Source organism: Pseudophryne corroboree, chromosome 8, assembly GCF_028390025.1.
Source record: "Pseudophryne corroboree isolate aPseCor3 chromosome 8, aPseCor3.hap2, whole genome shotgun sequence".
NCBI lineage: Eukaryota > Metazoa > Chordata > Amphibia > Anura > Myobatrachidae > Pseudophryne > Pseudophryne corroboree.
This window is the reverse complement of record NC_086451.1, coordinates 61,877,006-61,903,135: the sequence shown is the minus strand read 5'-3', so window position 1 is coordinate 61,903,135 and position 26,130 is coordinate 61,877,006. Positions and strand designations below refer to the sequence as shown.

At 47.9% G+C, this 26,130-nt stretch overlaps 1 long non-coding RNA gene across 1 annotated transcript in view; it reads right to left on the bottom strand.

Annotated features, from left to right (window-relative positions):
* Positions 1–26,130, bottom strand: part of LOC134948484 (uncharacterized) — a 149,049-nt gene that overhangs the window by 56,779 nt on the left and 66,140 nt on the right. Inside the window, exon 3 of the long non-coding RNA XR_010182965.1 lies at positions 23,858–23,963. This is a non-coding gene — a long non-coding RNA (uncharacterized LOC134948484). The remainder of the gene's footprint in view (positions 1–23,857; positions 23,964–26,130) is intronic.

Here is a 26,130-nt window from a genome sequence, read left to right as displayed (position 1 = left end):
TCTAAGGTCACATACTACTGTATAAAGATGCCCATTTATCATTGAATATATGTGACTTTACCCCTGAAAACACCCGTTTTTTTGGGGGGTAACCACAAATAATCGTATCCCCCAATGTATCACAGAGGGACCGCAGCAGATATCTCCGATACCTGCTAATATCCCTCCATTCCCGTCGGCAGTCACAGCCCCCCCATAGGTTTCTATTGGGGGGATGTGATGCTGCCAGATTTACTAAGCTTTGCATTCCGTACATTGGGGGTCATTCAGATCTGATCGCTGGGCTAACGTTGCTGTCCTGCGTTCAGATAGTCGCTGCCTCCAGGGGGAGTGTAAATTTGCTGTGCAAGTGTGCAATCCCATGTGTACGCCAAGCTGCTAAAATCCACTGTGTGCAGTGTGTGCGCAGCCCAGGACTTACTCCTCCAGCGCGATGAGAACAGGCTGATTGGGGCTGGAGGTGACGCCAGACACCCTCCCTGAAAACGCTTGGACACGCCCGCGTTTTCCAGACACGCCCTGAAAACAGTCAGTTACCACCCAAAAACGGCTACCTCCTGTCAATCACCTTGCGAACGCCCATGCAAATGGATTTTTCGCACCATCCCACCGGCGATGCTCGTTGTTGCAGACCAACACGCTTGCGGAGTGTTCTCCCAGAACCGTCACAAGCAATGGCCACCGTGCATGCACATTAACCCTGCTGCCACTACGAGCACATTGCACCTGTCCCTGCAGTTGCTAGATACTATATTACTCTAGTGTAATCGCATATTGCACTGCAATCTAATGTTGCGCCCAGATCGCAATACAATAAAAAATGAGCCCCTTAGCGACTTACTACTGTGGAGTGATGCCAGTAGTATTATACTGAGACCAAATAATTGCTGACTATCAGGAGGCCCATCTGCATGGGTATGGGTCAGCGTCAGTAGCGGATCTTGCTACGGGCACACAGGATTTTTGCCCGGTGGCGCTGCCATCCGGAGGGCGCCGCCACCGTGGCAAGAGCCGTTACTAGTGGTGCCCCCCCAGTGCCAGTACTGCTGTGCGGTGCACACCGCACTGCATTGTAGGAGCGGCACTCAGACACTAGGGGTCATGATTGACCTCTAGTGTCTATGCGCTTCTATGGGAGAGACGTCATGATGTCTCTCCCATAGATCAGAGGACAGAGACGGAGGGCAGCAGCGGTCGTCATCAGGAGCGAGGATGGTAAGTATTAATTTTTTTTTTTTTAAAGCGGCACAAACGGGGGCAATACTACTGGGGCCACAAACGGGGGCAATACTACTGGGGCCACAAACGGGGGCAATACTACTGGGGGCACATTCCCCTTTATGAAGCCATACCCCTATTTTCACCCAGGGAGCCACAAGGGCTAGAACCGGCCCTGGTAAGCGTCTCTACATGGAAAAGGTATACAGTCATTAGGTCGACCACTAATGGTCGACATGCATCAGGTTTCATTTAATTATTGTGAATTTTATCATGATTGCTTACCGTACTGTCCTCATGGATTACACAGGTTCTGTGGCTGATTAAAACCAGGTGATATGCAGGCTTGAAGTCAGGCTTGTAATTCATGAGTGTCCCGCTTTAAAGGGATAGTATGGTAAGCCTAATTATTGCAATTGTTTGATTTTATTTTAACTATATCCATTGTGATTAAAGGGGTTATTCAGACCTGATCGCTCCTCTGCGAATTTTCAGAGGTCTACGATCAGATAACGGCTTGCGAAAATCTTGTCGATCGCCGGTCAGCTGCAAATCTATTCGCAACTCACTCACCATCTAATGATTTTGCAGTCTGTGTACAGCCAAAGACCTACTCCCTACTACAGTGTGCTAGAATCAGGCTGATCAGGCAGGAGCTGACGTCACATACCCTCCATGAAAACGCTTGGGAACGCTTGCGTTTTTCCTGACACTCTGAAAAAACGGCCAGTTACCACTGCCAAACGCCCGCTTTCTGTCAATCAACTTACGTACACCCAGCGATAAAAAAAAAGTTGCTGGATTTTTCCCGCTGTTGGAATTCTATGATCCGTATACATGCGCAGTCAAATCTATAAGCAGACAGCTTGCAAATTTGCACAACAGCGATCAGCATACCTCCCAACATGACCCTCTCCAGGAGGGACAAAATGCTCTGCTCCTGGACTTCTCACCTGTGTGGAACTAGTTACTTGATAAGAAAGGTGTTTCACCACAGGTGATCAGGGCCAGCGACGGGGAGGGGGGGGGGGCTCAAAGGGGACACCTGTACCGGGCCACAAGGATCAGAGGGCCCACAAGGATATGCCACTTAGAGCCCAGCACGGATGTGAGCTGTCTTGTCCAAATAGGGCAGCGAGCTGTAGGCGGTGTGGCTGCAGCCTGAGAGTGACAGGAGCCTCTCACACAGTGAGTGTGCGCCCACTCTTCCGGGTCCCGCTCTGTTGCAGCAGTTATGGGACATGGCAGTAGCTCCACTAGCCAGCATTCCCGTGCCCTGCGCCGGCCTATTCTGGTGGGCTGTGAGGGCCGCATGGTACCTGCTGTGGGGTGTTCAGGTATGGATACCGGGGAGTGCAGCGCAGGCGAGTCTCTCCCCATGGTAAGAGTGGATTGGTGAGGGGACACAAGATATCACTGTGCTGGGCCCCAAGATTTCTGTTGCCGTCCCTGCAGGTGATGGCAATCATAAATGAAGCCCAGGAGCAGGGCATTCTGTCCCTCCTGGAGAGGGTCATGTTGGGCGGTATGGATCAGGTCTGAGTAAACCCCTAAATTACTTTAATTTCATTCTTTTGCTCTCCTTTCCCATCTCTTCAGTTCCCTACTGTTAGGTAGCAGCATCAGGACAGAATACGCAGTCAGTGAGTGGAGTCTGGTATTTTCCTTTTACACCCTTAGATAGGCTTACCATACCATCCCTTTAAACCAGGACGCTCATGGATTATACAGGTTCTGTGCCTGATTAAATCCAGGTGAAATACAGGCTTGAAGTCAGCAGCCACAGAACCTGTGTAATTCTTTAGTATCCCGGTTTAAAGGGAAAGTATGGTAAGCCGACGCAAGTATGGGGAAGAGAGGGCACCTACTACAGCCTTACCTCCCTCCGATGTATTCCTTTCTGGTTTGTTCACTTTATTTTTAAAGTGATACTCCCGCGTGTGATTTAACAGAGCATATGTAATAGGGTCAGAGTTTGCTAGCGGTGCGTGATGCTGGCCAATCTCTGAGTTTTTTTTTTTAAAGCGGCAATCATTTAAAAGGCAAAACCATGACTTGTAAATGAATGCCGCTTACAAAAACCTCAGAGATTGGCCAGAATACCGCATCTCCGGAAAACTCGGACCCAGTTACATATGCCTCAGTGTCCGCAATTCTTATGTATATGCATAGTCCCACTCGTCGACAGCAGCAAAGCAGTTAAATAAACTATGTAAAATTTGAAAAATTGTTATAACAAGCAATTTATGAAACTACATGAATTTTATTTGCAGCGTTTTGCCTGAATTCAGAATCAGTTTGCAGATGACAAAATTTTCTGAATCATAATTTTATCTACAAATATTTGGCGACCTCAGTCCTGTCAAAGTCAGAAAAATATCTCTATGCACACTACCATATTTGCACCTCACACAGGTCCGTGCTGCGCATGCGTACGCTCTCCCGTACGTGCGCATACTCACAGTCGCGGGCACCCGCAGGCGCACGGTATGCGTATTTACGGTAGAGTTTATGTGATCGTAGCGTGCGACTCAATCGTTACATATTTTCACTAATAATGTAATTTGTAGATTATGGTCCCTTTGATAGATTCTGAAAGTTTGGTTAATGTAGAATGTTCATGAACAGAGAAATCCCTCTTTGTTTGATACGAAGGGACAGACAGGAGTAATACTGTTGTGTTTAGTACCCATCGGAAGAGTATTTAATTAGCAATATTCCGGTGTTGGTTTGAAGCGGATTAATCGCTCGTGCGAATAGTTATGGACATAAGAAGTTTATGTCCATTTACTATTATTTGCTCTTACTTAGTCATGCGGCGGGAAACTCAGTTTCCCTCCCACCTGAGCTGTTGGAAATAGTCACAGCCCACCTGTATGAATCAACCTATGACCTTTTGTTATAATGCGAAGCCGAATTCCTGTGTCCAATGAACAATGAGATTGTAGGGACCATTGAATTGTATTGTGTGTGGGGCATAAATAGACAAGCCGATCACATCCAGCTCTCACTCTTCAACGGTTATCATTGCTGAAAATCGGGAGCTGGATGTCCAGAGGCGCATGCGATCGTTTCCCCTTGTGCGTAAGTGTTTCTCCGCAACCATATTGTTCTTACTGTTATTGTGGGCCATTTCTCTCTCTCTCTCTCTCTTCTCCTCTTTCTCTCTTATTTTTCCCTTAAAACGTAATTGTATTGTATTGTATTTCCTGTGTAGTTATCTGGTTAGGTAGTCTATGTTATATTGTAGTGTATGACTTGTATTGTGTTAATTCTTTTGCAAGTATATCATTCATAATATATATTTATTAGGCGTTGGACCCTAAGCCCAGGTATCTGTGTATTTCTTATAGTGTTTAGTATTCTCAGAGCGTCGGTGACGCTCAAACAGCTTTTGAGTTAATAAGGTTATACTGTGTTGCATTTACACTCTATCATTACACTAAGGTTTTACTGCACAATACACTGTTTATGGTTTAGATACAAAGGTTTAACATTGTTAGCGTCAGCGCCGCTGGTGATCTCCTCTTGGTCCCGAGCGTCCGCTACGCTATAGCGAATCATTACGTTAGTCAGCAGCCAATAGCGTGCCTGCCCGTGATCTCTTGGCCGTGAGCGAACGTGACGCTTGAGCGTCTCGACTACGGCTAAGCGATTGCTATGCAACGTGCGTACCCTTACGGTACTCCATACGTAAATAGCGTACAGTGTTCTTAGACCTCATAAAGGGTTTTATATAAGATAAATATTCCGCTTTAACAGTCCTTAAGGCACTTAACGGTTCAGGTTTATGTATATCCATGCTTGGCCACAGGTGACTTAATTAGTACCTCAGTCAATGCTATTTAACCATCTGTGGTGAGTCATGGGATCTTTAAAACCTGTACTGTTAGTGAGCCTTAAGGACTGCGTTTGGGAACCACTGGGCTAGAGCTAGACTTAAAAAAAAAAAAAAAAAATTCAAACAATCTTCTGCAATGCGCATTAGATGCTATTGGTTTTGGCACAAAAGCACCAATTTAGACCACCTGGCACGGCTAAAGGTACAGGCCTACTTTCTGGTCTTTACAGGTGCTTCTAAACCACAGGTTCTCAAACTCGGTCCTCAGGACCCCACACAGTGCATGTTTTCCAGGTCTCCTCTCAGAATCGCAAGTGAAATAATTAGCTCCACCTGTGAACCTTTTAAAATGTGTCAGTGAGTAATGAATATACCACCTGTGCGCCTGCTGGGTGACCTGCAAAACATGCACTGTGTGGTGTCCTGAGGAACGAGTTTGTGAACCCGTGTTCTAAACAAGTAGAAGTGCTACCAGTGCAACCTTTCACTACTTCAGTACAACCTTATTTTAAATAAAACATTGCAGTTTGTATCCTAAATCCCTGCTTATTGTAACCACTGTCTTTATAACGTGACATTTTTGTGTTTTCTAAGATTTTTTCATATATTGAGCAAAGTGCGCTTCTCTGCAGAAGTGTAAATGGACGGCACAACCTACATCCCATAATAACTCTAACAAAACTGCACTTACATCTTATTACTAATTAACATCTTACTAATGAGAGCCAGTCCAATGAGAGCTAGTTGTGCCCACATCTACTGTAGCTTGTGTGTCAATAAAGTTATTATATGTTACTACTCTACATCCAGACCAGCGGCGCAGTTTTCTTAAGGGCCCCATACACTAGAACAATAAATGCCCAATTTCAGCCTAATTCGGGCATTCGGGCCGACATATTGGGTGAAATCGGGCATTTTCGTTGTGCTTTACACCCGATCCGATCCGCTTTCCCTAAATCCGACATATCACGAGTGCTGCACTCGTGATATGTCGGATCCCGCAGGAATGGCTGGGATAGTAAAAGATACATTGTATGCAAAAGGGCAGCATACAATGTATCTTTTACTATCCTGCCGCCCAGGAGGTTGAAGGGAAATCCTAGACGACATGACGGACCGTCATGTCGTCTAAGTGTATGGGGCCCTTTATACAGGGCCTGATTAAGCTGTGGTTGGAGCTGCTACTTACATAGAAGCAGCAGCGATCACTCTAATATGGTAACGCAGCAGGGGGCGTCACACCTCTGGCACGTATTACTGATCCTAGGATGCAGTATAGGATCATCTGCAGCACCAACGGATGGCAGGGTAACCCATGGGGTAGTGCAAGCTGGCTGACACAACTTCAACCGATGAAACCTCCGCCATCCAAAGCAGATTCTGGCTTTGTCCCTCCCCCCACAATGTCGGCAACACACCTCCGTTTTGGAAAGCGGATGTCGTCGCCTTCCCTACCAAACATCAGACTAGGTGTGTACACACAGTGAGATCCTTGCTATGTCCGATTTTAACTACTATGCGATTTCCCTTGAACTCCCCCAGAGCTCAGATAGAACAGATTGTACAGATTTTGCACAGATGCTTGAGATTTTATCTATGCACGATTTTGACTAAGTGCCAATTTTGACTATACTTTGTACTAGATAGTCAAGATGGACTTGCCTGCACAGTCTATCTAGCCTTACGATACCGACCCCACGGGAGCGCGCATCGGGATCGAATCTGTATCGCAAGCTGCCTAACACCTTGAGATCTGCACTAACTTTTCATAAGATTTTGATTATATAGTCAAAATCTTAGATGTATCTCAGCGTGTGTACTCACCTTGTTAATAACTGGCAGTCTGATGACGTACTGTGTCCTCCGTCGCTAAACCTATACTGCACATGCGTAAAGTAGCGGACAGTGGTTCTTTGTGACATGCACAGCTGCTCTGTCCACAGCTAATTAAGGGCCATTATTATAAATATAGGGCAGAAAGTTGATCTTTGCTAGTTCTAAGTTGTTGCAAAGTGTAACTGCCCACTCTATACTCCTAGATCTCAAAATAATCTCGCTCTGCAAAACAAAATCTACACAAGTCAGCAAAACTAGGTGCACCTGAGAGTCCAAATCTAACTTGCCTACTCTCCCGGAATGGCCGGGAGGCTCCCGAAAATCGGGTGACTCTCCCGGAACCCCTCCCTGGAAGAGCAGGCAAGTCTCCCGATTTCAGGGGTCCCCCCTGCCCGTCCGCCTTCTTGTTGAATCACGTCATCATAGCCACGCTCCCTGCTGTATAATGCTGGTAATAGCGGCATTACATAGCGGGGGCGTGGCTTACATGACGCGATCCCGCAGCCACGCCCCATTCTGCCTCCACCACGTCACTTTCCGCCTCCCCTGCTGAGCCGACCTGGTTGCTCTCTCCCGGAGAGTGTAGCCATGAAGTCGGCAAGTATGGTCCAATCTGTATTTACCAAGAAACAACAGAAATCCACCCAACTCCTTACTCAGGCCACCATCCCATGATCTGTTGGGATTGTATGCCACTGTGCCCTTACTTGCCTCTTTTTGCTGCAAACCACGGGCAGATTCAGAACTAAAAGTGGCCCTACAAAATTTGGTAGAAGTGGCCCAACATGGGCAGCACAAGAGGTATAACATACCGTGTAGCCATGGCAGCATCACTGGATGGCAGAGTTGCTGTACTGCAGAGATGTACTGAGGGGGTAATTCAGACCTAATCACTGTTGTGCGAATTCGCAAGGCGGCCGATTATCAATCGACTGCGCATGCGTACGGATCGCAGTGCGTACGAGCAAGGCCAAACTGCGAAATAGTCCAGCGTCTTTTTAACGCTATGCATACGCAAGTTGATTGACAGGAAGCCGGTGTTTGGGGGGTGGTAACTGTGCATTTTCTGGGAGTGTCAGGAAAAACGCAGGTGTGCCCAAGCGTTTTCAGGAGGGTGTGCGACGTCAGCTCCGGCCCCGATCAGCCTGTTCTTATCGCATGTAGGAGTAGGTCCTGGGCTACACACAGACTGGAAAAAATATTACATGGTGAGTTGCGAACGGATTTGCAGCTGACCAGCATTTGCAAAACTTTTCACACGGCGTACGCAATTTGCAAGGGGCTTGGCGGTGACTATCTGATCGCAAACCTCTGCAAATTTGCAGAGGAGGGTTTTATAATTTTAAGGCTGTTGGGGAGGGAGGGTGTCAAGCTGCGAGGGGAGGGAAATTTAAGGCTGTTGGGAAGGGAGAAGATTTCAGGCTGTCGGAAAGGGAGGTTTTCAAACTTCAGGGGAGAGGAAAAGATTTCAGGCTGTCGGGGATGGACAGTTTCAAGCTGCCAGCAGTGATTTTCATGCCGATGGCTGTGTGATGTCCTGTGCTGGGCATCTCCCTCCCCACTCCTCTCGGAGGGTTCACTACGGCTGGCCGGCGGTCGGGCTCCCGGCGACCAGCATCCCGGCGCCGGGAGCCCGACCGCCGGCTTACCGACAGCTTGGCGAGCGCAAATGAGCCCCTTGCCGGCTCGCTGCGCTCGCCACGCTACGGGCACGGTGGCGCGCTACGCGCGCCACACTATTTTATTCTCCCTCTATGGGGGTCGTGGACCCCCACGAGGGAAAATAAGTGTCGGTATGCCGGTTGTCGGGCTCCCGGCGCCGGTATACTGAGCGCCGGGAGCCCGACCGCCGGCAAACAGAAGACCACCCCTCTCGGATACTGCAGGGACTATTCTGTAATCTCAAGCTTCTGCTGCTGCTAGGAGAGCTGCTTCTGGTGGCAGAGGCTGAAGAGGGGAGACAGCAGTACCAGTGCTTCAGCCGGGAGGCCCCATGAGACAGGGGGGCCCGGGGGTACTTACCCCTCCTGGGCACTCCCTTAATCCGGCTATGCCGTCAGGATTCCGCTGTCAGTCTTCTGACTGACAGGATTTGGACCGCATCGCAATGCCACTGCATGGACATGTACTGTAATGTATATGCACTGCATACTGGGGACAGCCAGCAGTAGGTTAACCATTGATGGTACCATAGCTCCAGGAGTAATGCGTCTGACTGCAATATGGAAGGTCATGGGTTCAAATCCTTGATATGATAGTATTGATGGTCCATTACTTTTTGTCCTTTGGGCTAAGACCAGGTGTAGATGCCTATGTACACTATAGGGATTACAGGTGCACCATAGTACTCTGGTCCTCTGGCCAAGAGGTCAGCAGACTGAAGCCCGAGGTGTTATGCGCCCATGAGCAAGGGGTGCCTGAAAATGCACTGGTGATGAAAAACACCTTTGCACTAGTTTGGCAGTTTAGCACTTCTTTTTATGGACACACCATATTTCCTTTGCCCTAAGCCTTTGTCTGTAGCAAGGATAATTTTTTTATTTCCCTGGCCTATTTAATCATTGCACTTTTTTTTTTACCTCACCTTTCTAGGTTTTTATTGTGAGTGTGTCAACTTTGTGGAGGGTTTAGGTGAGAACATTATGGGCCACCCTCTCCCTTAGTTCCTGGAGGCTCTCTCCTTCTGGGGAGAGCGTAAGAATCTATTCCCCAGGGGGAAGCTGCAGCCAACCGTGGGGAGAAAGGGGCGACCCAGAGTCTTGCAGTGGAGGAAAGCCTGAAGACCCTTACCTCATAAGGGGCCTTTTGGCTCCGGGGGTCAGTGACTCTAGAGGTCCCTGCTAGCTTCAGCAAATAAAGCTAGTGGAGTGTTAAGGGGGGGTACACACAGAGATCTGTGCGTATGCCCAGAGCGATGCGTGGCGCTATCGTTGACTCTGTGTGCTGAGCGGGGGGAGAGATGTATGCTGAGCGGTCTGTGCTAGATCGCTCAGCTCACATCTCCCCCGTGTGTTTAAGCAGTTAATGTCCCTGTTAGTGCTAAAATAGGAATTAGCTATTCGGAAAATTCATGACATCACAAGCCAACAAGGGATTGATAAGTAAACAATGAACTATGAGGTAGTTGGTTGTGAATATTTAGGGCTTCCTCATAATAGAACTGTATTTAAAATATATGTGTTCTAGTTCAGCAAAATGGCAGTACTCCTGTACCTGAGGGTACTGACATATATTCCAGCTTTCATATTACCCTATAATGGTGTCATTTGAGCTAGACATGTAAATTCTACTCTTACTGGCTAAGGGGACTATTTATTAAACTGCCAAATATCTGGCAGTGCTCCGGGAGATTGGCTATCACAGCTCTTCATACAATTTATGAAAATGGCACTTACCGCCATCCCGATAGATCTCTATGGGGAGAGTGATCCATGAAGCAAAGCCTTTCACGTAAAAGGAACGTGCTCTCAGTATACCCTATAACATAGGGTCTGGAGAAGCTGGAGAGGTTTTGCTAGATCCCTCACCAGGTAAGAGCCATATCATGTACATACCATACCACACCATGTATGTACATGTAGCTACTGTAGCTTAAACGCCTTTCCCTTGCAGTATTAAGGTACATACACACGGATACATTTGACAAAACAATGTGGGCATTCTCGATCAATGGGAATGACCAATCGTCCCATGTGTATGAACAATGACAATGCTAATGTGCGCACATGCGGGTCGCTAGCGACAGTCTCAGATCTTTTGTACATGCAAAAAGATCTGAGGTTGACACTAGCGACACCATGCTGCCGAATGCAGCATGGCCCCCGCTTCACCCCCCGCTCGTCGCTGTCGGTATCGGCAAGTGTGTATGCACTTGCCAATGCCACCCACCCCCCCAGCCGGGCACGATGTGTCGTTGAGTGACACATCATGCTGTGTGTACCCACCTTTAGAAGAAAAAAAGTTTCATCACCAATGAGGTTTTCTCTTATCAGGGCTCGCACAGTCATCCCAGTTTGGTAAACCGCAACGTGCAGCAATTCATAATGCTAGTTACCATAGCCACCAGAGATAAATAGACCGTGAAGGGGTGTATGGATGTGTGTGTATATATATATATATATATATATATATATAAATTTGCTTTCTGCCTCTGAAAATTGCTGCAACAAGGAATCAGTATTCGCTAGGATGTACAATAATACCCCTTTCACACCAGCAACTATGAACACGGGTTTTTGGCACATGAACGCGCATGACCCGTGTTCATGTGCGGTGTTCACTCTCTATGTACAGGTGGCGCTTGGAGATCATGTGATCTCTAGCGCCGTCGCTGCTGACTGCGGTATGAAAGGCGCCTTAGCCAGGAATGTCCCTGCATGATCCTGGGACCGTATTCCCGGGTAAGACCCGCAGTTTTAGGTATGAAAGGGGTATTAGTGAGTTGCCAGTACAGGGGCTCCTTCTGGGTAATCTCTGAGAAATAATGTGTACTGCAATCACATTACTTCATGCCTTTGTCCCCTCAGCTGCTCTACTGCACACGCAAATTGGAGCCAGTGGGATGGGATACTTTGGGTCCCTTTCCTGAAAAAAATTGTGCAAAAGGTAGCGGATATACTTTGCATTACAGAGTTTGCTAAATCCGGCAGCCCCCATAGAAACCTATGGGTGCTGCGGCTGCTGTCCGAAAATGTAGGGACTGCGGCAGGTAGCGGAGATATCGTCTGCAGTCCCTCCATATTACAGTTGTGTCTATGTTACCTTCGTGATTAGGACCTGGAAGTGACATAACGAGAGGGCAGGAGCGAACTTCCGCCCTTACAGCACCTAAATATTTTCTCCGTTCTCCGTTCGTTTGAGGCTGTTTTTTTTTTCTATGCACCAGTGGACCCTCGCGGTCTCACTTCGCTTGCCGCGCTTCGGGCTCAGTGTCTCGCTTCGCTCGCTACAGGTTACTATTAAAAATACTTTGTGACATGGACCCAGGGGCTTATGGGAAAGGTCCTCTCCACGAAGGGAAACTAGACGCTACCTCCATAGTACATCTTAGAGATACTTAAAATTTCATGGTAACCACACAAAAATGGGTGTTTTCGGGGCATATTATGCAAATATACTTTAACAAATAGTCCCTTAAGTCATGTAAACAATCAAAATCTTCACATTTCATTGGCTACATACTATTATTTTTATGCTGACTTGTTCAGAAGACTGTTATAAGTGCACAATCTGACAATTCTATTCCACCCAAGTCCTGTACTCCTTTCTGCCCTGCACAGTGCAGTAGCGCTGTCTGACAGCTCTCCTCGCTTCCCAGCACGGCTGCACTCATCTGCATATTCACTAAATCTCTCACCGCTTCTTTCAAAGAGAAACAAAGGTGAAGAAGACCACAAGGTGGAGTTGTTAATTCCCTAGCAATTACAGCTACAGATTGACATTGACCTTAGATGAAGCTAGTGCCTGTGTGATCCTTCCCTTTCTATGCATCTTTTACAGGCTGAGCGCTGCGGAGTCTGTCCACACAACGCAAGGGGCTTGTTCATGAATCCAATGATGTTAGCCAGCCATGTGATTCTGGACTGTCCTTTTGTGGCACAGGGGCTAGTTTCTGTGTATGGTATATACAAGGCTAAGCGCCAGGTTCTAATAATAAATATTTCCCACGACAAAGTGTTTTCCAATAGTGATCTTTTGCATCAAAGCACTTCTCCAGCTGTGCATACTGAGTACATTGTCAGCAACTGTTCTTATGCTTATTCTGCATGTTTAGGGGCATATTTAGCAAGACCCACATTTAAACACCAATATAATGTTAAAGCTGCATATGGCGGCAATGAGAAACTATTTATTGGGTTGTCATTTATCAAGACTTTGTTGCAGTGCTGCTGTAAATTCTAAAAAGCAAAGGGAACAATTACACGATCACTTTACTTCCAAGTTTGGGCCTGGCAGGGTTACTGCAGGTTCAGTAGAGAATGATGGCAGTAGAATCCCGACGATCAGAATCCCAACAGGGGAAGGTAAGTATACTTACCTTCCTACGTGGAGGCAGTTTCTGCAGTTTTGCTTTGGACTACATAGCGGCCCTCATTCCGAGTTGTTCGCTCTGTATTTTTCATCGCATCGCAGTGAAAATCCGCTTAGTACGCATGCGCAATGTTCGCACTGCGACTGCGCCAAGTAACTTTACTATGAAGAAAGTATTTTTACTCACGGCTTTTTCTTCGCTCCGGCGATCGTAATGTGATTGACAGGAAATGGGTGTTACTGGGCGGAAACACGGCGTTTCAGGGGCGTGTGGCTGAAAACGCTACCGTTTCCGGAAAAAACGCAGGAGTGGCCGGGGAAACGGTGGGAGTGCCTGGGCGAACGCTGGGTGTGTTTGTGACGTCAACCAGGAACGACAAGCACTGAACTGATCGCACAGGCAGAGTAAGTCTGGAGCTACTCTGAAACTGCTAAGTAGTTAGTAATCGCAATATTGCGAATACATCGGTCGCAATTTTAAGAAGCTAAGATTCACTCCCAGTAGGCGGCGGCTTAGCGTGTGTAACTCTGCTAAATTCGCCTTGCGACCGATCAACTCGGAATGAGGGCCAGCATTAACAGAGACCACTAATTCAGCTTCTGTTGTAATTTTGCTAAAATAGAAAAACTGCATACGATTGCAAGCTGGAGACCGCCCAGCGATGCAATCGCAATTCAATTGCGATCGCATCGCAGACGCAGCAAATAGAGGTAGCCCCCCTGCATACGCAGCCAGGGTGTGTATGCAGGTGCATTACGGCCATGTTTTTCCCCGCATTGTGGTGTGTGACGTCACTAAAATGGTCTGGATATGCCTGGGCTGTCCGGACCACCCCCTCTTAACGCTGAATCGCTGCCCATTCTAACAATGCCGATATCAGTGACAGTGCGATCGTATCCTTCCGGGATGCGATCTCACTGTGAAAGTCTGCGCATGCACTGTGCAAATGGGCGATTTTTGGACTATTGCGTGTGAGGCTGAATCAGGTCCATTGTGTATTACAATGTGGTTCTGCAAAGTGCTGTTGTTCAAAGGCAGATTCCATTGAAAGCAGCAAGACAGGGGGTCTCCAAATCAGTGTCTTGCTTAGAGCCCCATGAGGTCTAAACCCGCCTCTGATCAGGAGGCAAGCTGCAAAAGGCTCAGCTTTTTGGAGCTTGGTCAGTTTGCCAATATTGCACTTCCCATGAGCCTTTGCTCTACGTGGCCCTGAGGCTAAAAAAGTAACAAAAAAACACAAAAAAACCCACAAAAACAAGACAAAAGTGTGAAAAGAATGCCCACCGGTAGCTTTGCAATCTCATGGGAAGATTTAGGGGTTAGGGCGCCCCTAGGCACAACAGTAATTTTATTATTTTCATTGATTGGTAACTCTCATTTGATGATAGCCAATTTAATAGAATAATAAAAACCCACTATGACATTTTTTAATTTTTTTATTATGTACACATATTTACTAAAGTAGGACAGCTTACAGGGGCATTATGTGTATGTCCTATCCATTGACACTCCATTCAAGACAGCATATGGCACGGTACAGTGGAAATATTTTGCAGTTACTGGTACATTTTGGGCTGACAGTACCAACACAAGCATCCAAGTGCTGCCCCCAAACAAGTGCCGCCCCTAGGCATGTGCCTCACATGCCTAATGGGAAATTCGGCACTGGCAAATACCAGTGGCTGCGTACAAAGATGCAGTGTCCGACGCAGGTCAGTCAACTATCAACTGCACGTACATACTGCCGATAATCGCTCAGCTGCAAAAAAAAAAAAAAGAGGTCTGCTTCCTTCTCTGAATCAGGCCCTTCGCTGATACTGCTGTATAATATACCACAGCCGAGGGTGTTATTGTCCACAGGCAGCATCCAACTCCCCACCTCCTCTTCTCCCAGGCACCTACCCAGCTATAGTATGGCACTGTAATATACATGAGTATTGCAAATTCAGAAAAGTCATTCTGTTTGTACTGTAACACTGACATGGCTATGCGGCGTAGCTAGCATAGGTGCATGGAGTGAATCTGCTATGGGGCCCTGAGCTGAGAGGGGCCCGGAGCTGGCAAGAGCCCACCTTCCCTATTACATGTGTTATATACATTTCTCACCATTGGAGGGTACATAGGGGACAAACTTTTGCCTTGGGCCAACAAAATATCTAGGTATGCCCCTGGATCTGCTCATTGTAATGTGGTAACCATACTGTTATATAATATGAACTGGGGCACTGTAATGTGGCACAATATGAACGTGCACTGTAATGTAACATATTCACAGGGCGCACTGTCATGTGGCATAACATGATCTGGGACACTGAATGTCATATGTGAATTGGGGCAGGGCCGAAACTAAGATTTTCATCACCCGGGGCAAGGCGGTAATTTGTCGTCCCCCCCAAAAAAACAAAAACAAAAACACAAAAACAAACATACAAACAAACAAACAAACACTGTCAGACTAAAATAATCATATTATCAAAAACCCATTGGGGGTACGGTGTTGCAAATGTGTACTGGCAGCCCTACAATGTGACATAACTTGAACTAGGGTACCACTAGCGGATTCGTGGGGGACACCCAGGCACATGTCCCCCTACCCGTTATTTTCGTGGTTGTTTGTTTTGTTTTTATTTTTTAGTCAGCAGGAGGCTGGGAATGAGAGGCAGTGGGCAGGCAACCGGCCCTCTGTACCAGACTCTGTCACCCACTGCCTCGCCAGTCACCCACTATCTATCTGTCATCCCTGCCTCCCTAGTTCCACACTATCTTTCCGTCACACTTGACTCTCGGTCACCCACTTACACCATGTCACCCACTGCCTCTCCGTCCCCCTTATCTCTCCCTATCACCCACTGCCTCCCACTCTGCCTCTCCCCGAGTCACTCTCTTCCCATTACCCTCTCTCTCCTGTCACCCTCTACCTATCCAAGGCATCGCCCTCTCCCCGTCACATGGATATGGCATTCCTTTTGAGGCCACACCCACTTTCCTAGGAGCAGGCACGCCTTCGGCGCCTAACACCACCCCTCGTTCCCTTGTCATGGTGCCACGCTGTCATTTTGTTCTGGGTCTGCCCCTCTGGGGCACTAACATGGTTTATAAAATAAACTAGGGCACTACGATGGGACAGAACAACAACAACTGCTGCAGAGAGGTCTCTCTAATATCACTGGGACAGGGGCCCCTTCAAAATGTTGCTATGGGGCCCACAAAGTTCTGAATACACACACACCTCTCAACATGTCTCCTCTGGGAATCAGGACACTACCTGAAAAGAGGCATGGTCATGTTGGTGGAGGGACATGTCCCCCCTCGGCTACTGAAGCGTGCAGTTACTATAATAGTATAATAATAATCATTTTATTTATATACGCTCTTTCACCAATAGGACTCAAGGCGCTTAACAGATAGAATGAACATAATACAGTACAGAAAAGCTCTTCACAAATAGAGAGAGCAGGGAGATACTAAAGGGCTGTTAAGGAAATGCTGAGTAAACAGGAAAGTCTTGAGTCTGTTTTTGAAGGATTCTAGAGTGGGGGCCTCTCGCACTCTGCGGGAAAGCGAGTTCTGGAGAGTTTGCGCCATGTGGCTAAAAGCTCGACCTCCAGATGAATTACAGGAGATTTTATGTACTTCTAAAAGTCTTTCATCCAGGGCTGGAGTAAGCCTTGGGGGAACCCAGGGCACTTAAGACACGGGTGCCTGGGGCAGTGCCGTAAGTAGGTGTGTGCCGATGGTGCCTTGCCCACAGCGCACATGCACTGAAGGCGCACCGCCTGGCCGCAGCCACATTGGCAGCATTCGATATAGAGTCCCTCCAGCACCGCCTCACTGAATGGGTCCCTGAGCGCCACAGCTCCCTCTCCTCCTCCTCCCCCCCCCCCCCCCGGCACGACACGCTGTCAGGTCTCCGCCGGCGCCTGTCTCCCGCCTGCGCCGCTGCAGGGGACTCGGGAGCGCAGCCGCCAGCTCCCGGGTCTCTCCCTTCACAGTCAACCGCCTCTCTCTGCTCTGGATGCCGCATCGCCACCCCCGCAACTTGGGAGCCTGTTCCGGCTTGGTCTCCCCGCGCCCCGCCAAGCGCTGCGAGGAGCTGGCTTACAGTAGCTTTCAGAGGAGGATAACTCACTCGGGCAGGCTGCAGTTTTCCATCCCCTGACTTGTCAGTAGCAGCACTGCAATGCCACATATGTATATTTATTTATCATCAATTGTGAAAAGGGGACACTGTCTGGCGTAATGTGTAAAAAGGGGACGCTGCCTGCCATAATGTGTAAAAAGGGGATGCTGTCTGCCGTAATGTGTAAAAAGGGGGACGCTGTCTGCCGTAATGTGTAAAAAGGGGACGCTGTCTGCCGTAATGTGTAAAAAGGGGACGCTGTCTGCCGTAATGTGTAAAAAGGGGGATGCTGTCTGCCGTAATGTGGAAAATAAGAATTTACTTACCGATAATTCTATTTCTCGTAGGCCGTAGTGGATGCTGGGGACTCCGTCAGGACCATGGGGAATAGCGGGCTCCGCAGGAGACAGGGCACATCTAAAAAAGCTTTTAGGTCACATGGTGTGTACTGGCTCCTCCCCCTATGACCCTCCTCCAAGCCTCAGTTAGGTACTGTGCCCGGACGAGCGTACACAATAAGGAAGGATCTTGAATCCCGGGTAAGACTCATACCAGCCACACCAATCACACCGTACAACTTGTGATCTGAACCCAGTTAACAGTATGATAACAAAACGAAGTAGCCTCCGAAAAGATGGCTCACAACAATAGTAATAACCCGATTTTTGTAACAATAACTATGTACAAGCATTGCAGACAATCCGCACTTGGGATGGGCGCCCAGCATCCACTACGGACTACGAGAAATAGAATTATCGGTAAGTAAATTCTTATTTTCTCTAACGTCCTAGTGGATGCTGGGGACTCCGTCAGGACCATGGGGATTATACCAAAGCTCCCAAACGGGCGGGAGAGTGCGGATGACTCTGCAGCACCGAATGAGAGAACTCCAGGTCCTCCTTAGCCAGAGTATCAAAATTTGTAAAATTTTACAAACGTGTTCTCCCCTGACCACGTAGCTGCTCGGCAAAGTTGTAATGCCGAGACTCCTCGGGCAGCCGCCCAGGATGAGCCCACCTTCCTTGTGGAATGGGCATCTACATATTTCGTCTGTGGCAGGCCTGCCACAGAATGTGCAAGCTGAATTGTACTACAAATCCAGCGTGCAATAGACTGCTTAGAAGCATGAGCACCCAGCTTGTTGGGTGTATACAGTATAAACAGCAAGTCAGACTTTCTGACTCCAGCCGTCCTAACTATATATATATATATATATATATTTTTAGGGCCCTGACCACGTCTAGTAACTTGGAGTCCTCCAAGTCCCTAGTAGCCGCAGGCACCACAAGAGGTTGTTTCAGGTGAAAACGCTGACACCCCTTTATGAAGAAACTGGAGACGAGTCCCAGTTCTGTCCTGTTCAAATGGAAAATTTTAATATGGGCTTTTGTAAGACAAAGCCGCCCATTCTGACAATCGCCTGGCCGAGGCCAGGGCTAACAACATGGTCACTTCCCATGTGAGATATTTGTCAACAGCATGGTCACTTTCCATGTGAGATATTTCAAATCCACAGATTTGAGCGGTTCAAACCAATATGATTTTAAGAAATCCCAACACTATGTTGAGATCTCACGGTGCCCCTAGGGGCACAAAAAAGCTGTATGTGCAATACATCCTTTACAATCTGGACTTCAGGAACTGAAGTCAATTCTTTCTGGAAGAAAATCTACAGGGCCGAAATTTAAATGTTAATGAACCCCAATTTGAGGTCCAAAACACTCCTGTTTTCAGGAAGTGTAGAAATCGACCTAGTTGAATTTCCGTCGTGGAGCCTTCCTGGCCTCACCCACGCAACATATTTTCACCACATGTGGTGATGACGTTGTGCGGTCACCTCCTTCCTGGCTTTGACCAGGGTAGGTATGACCTCTTATGGAATGCCTTTTCCCCTCAGGATCCGGCATTCAACCGCCATGCCGTCAAACGCAGCCGCGGTAAGTCTTGGAATAGACATGGTACTTGCTGAATCAAGTCCCTTCTTAGCTCCCCAGGCCCTTAGTCCTCTGTGAGCATTTCTTGAAGTTCCGGGTACCAAGTCCCTCTTGGCCAATCCGGAGCCACTAGTATAGTTCATACTCCTCTATGTCTTATAATTCTCAATACCCTGGTTATGAGAAACAGAGGAGGGAACACATACACAGACTGGTACACCCACGGTGTTACCAGAACATCCACAGCTATCGCCTGAAGGTCTCATGACCTGGCGGAATACCTGTCCCGTTTTTTGTTCGGGCGGGACGCCATCATGTCCACCTTTGGTCTTTGCCAACGGTCCACAATCATGTTGAAAAACTTCCCTATGAAGTTTCCACTCTCCCGGGTGGAGGTCATGCCTGCTGAGGAAGTCTGCTTCCCAGTCGTCCACTCCCGGAAAGAACACTGCTGACAGTGCTATCACATGATTTTCCGCCTAGCGAAAAATCCTTGCAGTTTTCACTGCCCTCCTGCTTCTTGTGCCGCCCTTCTGTTTACGTGGGCGACTGCCGTGATGTTATCCCACTGGATCAATACCGGCTGACCTTGAAGCAGAGGTCTAGCTAAGTTTAGAGCATTATAAAATTGCTCTAAGCTTATTTATGCGGAGAGAATTCTCCAGACTTAATCACACTTCCCTGGAAATTTTTTCCCTGTGTGACTGTTCCCCAGCCTCTCAGGCTGGCCTCCGTGGTCACCGGCATCCAATCCTGAATGCCGAATCTGCGGCCCTCTAGAAGATGAGCACTCTGTAATCACCACAGGAGAGACACCCTTTTCCTTGGATATAGGGTTATCCGCTGATGCATCTGAGGATGCGATCCGGACCATTTGTCCAGCAGATCCCACTGAAGAGTTCTTGCGGGAAATCTGCCGAATGGAATTGCTTCGTAATAAGCCACCATTTTTACCAGGACTCTTGTGCAATGATGCACTGACACTTTTCCTGGTTTTAGGAGGATCCCGATTAGCTCGGATAACTCCCTGGTTTTCTCCACTGGGAGAAACACGTTTTTCTGGACTGTGTCCAGAATCTTCCCTAGGAACAGTAGACGTGTCGTCGGAAAAAGCTGCGATTTTGGAATATTTAGAATCCACTCGTGCTGTCGTAGAACTACTTAAGATAGTGCTACTCCGACCTCCAACTGTTCTCTGGACCTTGCCCTTATCAGGAAAGCGTCCATGTTTCTTTTAAGAAAAATCATCATTCCGGCCATTACCTTGGTAAAGACCCGGGGCGCCGTGGACAATCCAAACGGCAGCGTCTGAACTGATAGTGACAGTTCTGTACCAGGAACCTGAAGTACCCTTGGTGAGAAGGGCAAATTTGGACCTGTAGGTAAACGTCCCTGATATCCAGTGACATCATATCGTCCCCTTCTTCCTGGTTCGCTATCACTGCTCCGAGTGACTCCATCTTGATTTGAACGCTTGTATGTAAGTGTTCAAATATTTCAGATCTCACCGAGCCGGTTGGCTTCAGTACCACAATATAGTGTGGAATACTACCCCCTTCCTTGTTGTAAGAAGGGTACTTTGATTATCACCTGCTGGGAATACAGCCTGTGAATTGTGTGAGGGGGAGACGTCTCGAATTTCCAATGTACACCTGGGATATTACATGTAGGATCCCGGAGTTCCCTTGCGAGTGTTGCTGAAACTCTTGAGATGACCCCCTACCGCACCTGAGTCCGCTTGTACGGCCCCAGCGTTATGCTGCGGACTTGGCAGAAGCCGTGAGGAGCTTCTGTTCCTGGGAATGAGCTGCTTGCTGCAGTCTTCTTCCCTTTCCTCTCCCCCTGGGCAGATATGACTGGCCTTCGCCCGCCTGCCCGTATGGGGACGAAAGGACTGAGACTGAAAAGACTGTGTCCTTTTCTGCCAATATGTGACTCGGGGTAACAAAAGGTGGATTTTTCAGCTGTTGCCATGGCCACCAGGTCCAATGGACCGCCCCTTTATACGGCAATACTTCCATATGCCGTCTGGAATCTGCCTCACCTGACCACTGTCGTGTCTTCGTCTGGCAGATATGTACATCACATTTACTCTTGATGCCAGAATGCAAATATGCCTCTGCGCATCACACATATATAGAAATGCATCCTTAAAATGCTCTATAGACAATAAAATCCTGTCCCTGTCAAGGGTATCAAAATTTTCAGTCAGGAAATCCGACCAAGCCCCCTCAGCGCTGCACATCCAGGCTGAGGCGATTGCAGGTCGTAGTATAACACCAGTATGTGTGTATATACTGTTATGATATTTTCCAGCTTCCTATCAGCTGGCTCCTTGAGGGCGGCCGTATCTGGAAACGGTAACGCCATGTTTTTTATAAGCGTGTGAGCGCCTTGTCCACCCTAAGGTGTGTTTTCCAACTCGCCCTTACTACTGGCGGGAAAAAGGGTATACCGCCCATAACTTTCTGTCGGAGGAACCCCACGTATCATCACACACTTCATTTAATTTATCTGATTCAGGCAAAACTACAAGTAGTTTATTCCCACCCTACAAAATACCCTTATTTGTGGTACTTGTGGTATCAGAAATACGTAACACCTCCTTCATTGCCCTTAACATGTAACTTGTGGCCCTAAAGGAAAAATACGTTTGTTTCTTCACCGTCGTCACTGGGGTCAGTGTCCGTGTCAGTGTCTGTCGACCGACTGAGGTAAATGGGCGTTTTTACAAGCCCCTGACGGTGTCTGAGACGCCTGGACCGATACTAATTTGTCCGCCGGCTGTCTCATGTCGTCAACCGGCTTGCAGCGTGTTGACATTATCACGTAATTCCATAAGTAAGCCATCCATTCTGGTGTCGACTCCCTAGAGAGTGACATCACCATTACAGGCAATTTTCTCCGTCTCCTCACCAACATTTTCCTCATACATGTCGACACACACGTACCGACCTACAGCACACACATACAGGGAATGCTCTGATAGAGGACAGGACCCACTAGCCCTTTGGGGAGACAGAGGGAGAGTTTGCCAGCACACACCAAAAGCGCCATAATGTATATAACAACCCTAGAAGGTGTTGTTTCTATATATGGGCTCTTAATATATAATTATATCGCCAATTTATGCCCCCCTTCTCTTTAACCCTGTTTCTGTAGTGCAGGGGAGAGTGGGAGCCTTCCTCACCAGCGGAGCTGGTCAGGAAAATGGCGCTGAGTGCTGAGGAGAATAAGCTCCGCCCCTTTCACGGCGGGCTTTTCTCCCGGTTATTAGGAAAACTGGCCTGGGTTAAATACATACATATAGCCTTAATGGCTATATGTGATGTATTTATTTGCCTCTAAGGTAATCTATATTGCTGCCCAGGGCGCCCCCAGCAGCGCCCTGCACCCTCCGTGACCGAGATCAGTGAGCCGTGTAGCAACAATGGCGCACAGCTGCAGTGCTGTGCACTACCTTCATGAAGACTGAGGAGTCTTCTGCCGCCTGTTTCCGGACCTCCGTTCTGCCGTTCTTCAGCGTCTGTAAGGGGGATCGGCGGCGCGGCTCCGGGACGAACCCCAGGCTGACCTGTGTTCCGACTCCCTCTGGAGCTCAGTGTCCAGTAGCCTAAGACTTCAATCCTCCTGCACGCAGGTGAGTTGCAAGTCTCTCCCCTAAGTCCCTCGTTGCAGTGATCCTGTCGCCAGCAGGAATCACTGATTAGAAACCTAAAAAAAAACTTTTCTAAACAGCTCTTTAAGAGAGCCACCTAGATTGCACCCTCTCGGACGGGCACAAAAACCTAACTGAGGCTTGGAGGAGGGTCATAGGGGGAGGAGCCAGTACACACCATGTGACCTAAAAGCTTTTTTAGATGTGCCCTGTCTCCTGCGGAGCCCGCTATTCCCCATGGTCCTGACGGAGTCCCCAGCATCCACTAGGACGTTAGAGAAAAGGGGCTCTACCTGGTGTAGTGGCGCTACTGTGCAGCGTAATTTGAATAATGGAGACTACTGCGCACCGTAGTATGAATTGGTATTATTTTGTGGCCATGCCCCTTCCCCGTGAAGCCAAGCCCCTATATATTTATCGCACGCCTGCTGCGCGCACTGCCCCCATCTTGCATAGGGGGGGTGCCAAAGACGTTTCTTGCACACAGCGCTAAAATGCCTAGTTACGGCACTGGCCTGGGGGAAAGGGGATTGTGGATATCTCCCACTATGACCCATTCCAGGAGGGACAAAATGCTCTGCTCCTGGACTTCCCTCTTGATATTTGATCGGCGTCACCTGTGATGAACTATTTAATTGTTAAGACAGGTATTTCAATGCAAGTGATTGCAATCATAAATTAAGAGGGAACTCATGTCGGGAGGTATGGATTGTGTATATTTAACCAATAGTATATATTAGATTTAAAACTAATATTTTAATAATGCCTGGGTACTGTTTATAGCTTCACCTAATTGAGACAGCTATTTTATAAAGTTTTCTTGAAGTGGAACAAAGACAACTTAACCTTAAAATACACACAGAAAAAGAAAATCTGTAATTTAACTTGTCACATGCAAGAATAGCAGCAGCCTCTGTACTACTTAAACACTGGGACATAACTCAGGAAGACTGTGTGTGTCGCTCTGAAACCTGATTCCCCTGAGTCTCTACCTGCACTACATACTGTACTGTCCTGTTTGCATTCTGGCTGCCTTGTTCTGCTGCTGCACAAGAGGGAGAGCTAGTGATGTAATTGTGCATCAGCCTAGGGGTCCACCAAAAGAGGGGGGCCAGGGTTACAGTATACCCTGCACCCCCTTCTTAATTTGACTATGCCTTTATCTACAGATCATAGTAATTGAGCGGGGCAGTATGAAATCAGAAGCTGCTTCAGATACCTTGGACCCTGGTCATGTAGGACTTTGAAAGTCAGTAAGCCAATCTTGAAAATAATTCATCATCTTACAGGCAGCCAGTGGAATTCTGCGTGAATTCTTCTATTTGCTGAAAAAAATAATCGGATACAAAATAAGGTGCAATAAATAGCAGAAAATGTGACAAAACCAACCCAGTGCACACAATAATATAATAAAATCTTACAGTTGGCAGCTACAATAGGGATGGATATTGAAGGGTTCACCGTGGATGATCTCAATTGATTGATTGATTGTGTCATCTGTATTTTACATCGATGGCATGAAAACCATCAATGGATATCCCTACTCTGGAACAAGTGACTGCTGACAGACAATCAGGAAAAAAGGGTGGGGCCAGGCTAAGTGCTGTTTCTCTATCGTCCTAGTGGATGCTGGGGTTCCTGAAAGGACCATGGGGAATAGCGGCTCCGCAGGAGACAGGGCACAAAAGTAAAGCTTTCCGATCAGGTGGTGTGCACTGGCTCCTCCCCCTATGACCCTCCTCCAAGCCAGTTAGATTTTTGTGCCCGGCCGAGAAGGGTGCAATCTAGGTGGCTCTCCTAAAGAGCTGCTTAGAGAAAGTTTAGCTTAGGTTTTTTATTTTACAGCGAGTCCTGCTGGCAACAGGATCACTGCAACGAGGGACTTAGGGGAGAAGAAGTGAACTCACCTGCGTGCAGGATGGATTGGCTTCTTGGCTACTGGACATCAGCTCCAGAGGGACGATCACAGGTACAGCCTGGATGGTCACCGGAGCCTCGCCGCCGGCCCCCTTGCAGATGCTGAAACATGAAGAGGTCCAGAATCGGCGGCAGAAGACTCCTCAGTCTTCTAAAGGTAGCGCACAGCACTGCAGCTGTGCGCCATTTTCCTCTCAGCACACTTCACACGGCAGTCACTGAGGGTGCAGGGCGCTGGGAGGGGAGCGCCCTGGGAGGCAAATGAAAACCTATTTGGCTAAAAAATACCTCACATATAGCCTCCGGGGGCTATATGGAGATATTTAACCCCTGCCAGAATACACTAAAGAGCGGGAGACGAGCCCGCCGGAAAAGGGGCGGGGCCTATCTCCTCAGCACACAGCGCCATTTTCCTTACACAGCTCCGCTGGTCAGGACGGCTCCCAGGTCTCTCCCCTGCACTGCACTACAGAAACAGGGTAAAACAAGAGAGGGGGGGCAAAATAGTGGCAAAAATTATATTATAAAAGCAGCTATACAGGGAGCACTTATTATAAGGCTATCCCTGTCATATATAGCGCTTTTGGTGTGTGCTGGCAAACTCTCCCTCTGTCTCCCCAAAGGGCTAGTGGGGTCCTGTCTTCCTTAAGAGCATTCCCTGTGTGTCTGCTGTGTGTCGGTACGTGTGTGTCGACATGTATGAGGACGATATTGGTGTGGAGGCGGAGCAATTGCCAAATATGGGGATGTCACCTCCTAGGGGGTCGACACCAGAATGGATGCCTTTATTTATGGAATTACGGGATAGTGTCAACACGCTAAAGCAGTCGTTTGACGACATGAGACGGCCGGACAATCAGTTAGTGCCTGTCCAGGCGCCTCAAACACCGTCAGGGGCTGTAAAACGCCCTTTGCCTCAGTCGGTCGACACAGACCCAGACACAGGCACTGATTCCAGTGGCGACGGTGACGAATCAACCGTATTTTCCAGTAGGGCCACACGTTATATGATTTTGGCAATGAAGGAGGCGTTACATTTAGCTGATACTACAGGTACCACTAAACAGGGTATTATGTGGGGTGTGAAAAAACTACCTATAGTTTTTCCTGAATCAGAAGAACTAAATGATGTATGTGATGAAGCGTGGGTTACCCCCGATAAAAAGATGCTAATTTCAAAGAAGTTATTAGCTTTATACCCTTTCCCGTCAGAGGTTAGGGCGCGCTGGGAAACACCTCCTAGGGTGGATAAGGCGCTCACACGCTTATCTAAACAAGTGGCGTTACCCTCTCCTGAGACGGCCGCACTTAAAGATCCAGCAGATAGGAGGATGGAAAATATCCAAAAAAGTATATACACACATACAGGTGTTATACTACGACCAGCTATAGCGACAGCCTGGATGTGCAGTGCTGGAGTAGCTTGGTCAGAGTCCCTGATTGAAAATATTGATACCCTGGATAGGGACAATGTTTTACTGTCTTTAGAGCAAATAAAGGATGCATTTCTTTATATGCGTGATGCACAGAGGGATATCTGCACACTGGCATCACGGGTAAGTGCTATGTCCATTT